General features: G+C 50.1%; 1 non-coding gene across 1 annotated transcript; it reads left to right on the forward strand.

Moving 5' to 3' along the window:
* Window positions 1-495: 495 nt before the first annotated feature.
* LOC140395817 (small nucleolar RNA SNORA79) lies at window positions 496-637 on the forward strand. Its single transcript, XR_011936328.1, has one exon. It is a non-coding gene; the product is annotated as a small nucleolar RNA SNORA79 (small nucleolar RNA).
* The last annotated feature ends 541 nt before the right edge of the window (window positions 638-1178 follow it).

Below are 1178 nucleotides of genomic sequence, written 5' to 3' on the forward strand. Positions count from 1 at the left end.
CAATGCTCAGCAGGTCGCTAACTTGGCCTTGGTGTCTCGCAGTGTTGGTGATAGGATCCCAGTATGAAGCCGGTGAAAGTTCTGTTGTTCCACATTAGCGGCTGCCCTGGGCGGCGTTCGTGTTGCCATTTCTGATGGCCCTGACGACCATGCCCACCTGACCACCACGTGTCCTCCAATCGCACGTCTGACAACGAGGACGGCCTTCCCCTTCGTCCTCGGGGTGGTATCCCGTAGGTCTGCAGAGACTCCTGAGTACTGGGCCCAACTGTTGGGCTACCTCCTGGGAGGTGATCTGGCCATTCTGGCATTGCACTGTGATGTTGTGTGAGTGCGGTATGGAGGTGGGGCAATCTATGGACCCCTGATGCTCCTGTACCCCTTCATCCGCATTTTGTCAGGGTAAGCAACAACTTAATGGCCTGTTTCAAGTCTAACGTGGGCTCCAACAACAGCTTCCTTTGTGTGGCCGTGTTATTTATTCCACTGACAACACGATGACAGTACCTCCTGCTGCCCAAGTTTTGCCTTCATGGTTTTGTCCTATCAGAGATTAGAGATGAATTTCTTCACTCGGAGCGCGCTGGGTCAGCCGGAATTGTCCATCTGCGCTCTGAATGTTGCGAGTCAGTCACAGGTTTGCTCTGGGTTCGATCAGAGTGTCCTGAAATTTCAGCCCTTCTCATTTTGCAGAATGCATTTTGAGACAGGAGGAGGTTCAGAGTTATGGAACTTTTCTCATACTGAGATGAGTTTTTTAATAATGTTTCTGCCTGGTTGTGAATGTGGGACTTTATGTACTTGAGGCAAATGTGATACCCATTGCATTATATAGAATCCCGACACTGCAGAAGGAGGCCATTCGGCCCACTGAGTCTGCATCTATCCTCCAAAAGAACACTCTCGGCCCACTTACTCTATCCCTGTAGCCCCACACATTGATCATGGCCAATCCACCTAACCTGTACACCTTTGGACTGTGGGAGGAAACTGGAGCACCCGGAGGGAACCCACACAGATATAGGAGGGCTGCTAATTATCCTGCTCACGGTATTGGTGCCCTGTTCTGGTGTACTGATGCACACATTCAGACTGTCTTGTCTTAGACTAATTGAGTGTTCTCCCCTTTCTCTCACTTCCCACTCACTAGAGAAAAAAAAATGATTCCACAAACAAGC

This window comes from Scyliorhinus torazame, chromosome 18 (genome assembly GCF_047496885.1).
Source record: "Scyliorhinus torazame isolate Kashiwa2021f chromosome 18, sScyTor2.1, whole genome shotgun sequence".
Lineage (NCBI taxonomy): Eukaryota > Metazoa > Chordata > Chondrichthyes > Carcharhiniformes > Scyliorhinidae > Scyliorhinus > Scyliorhinus torazame.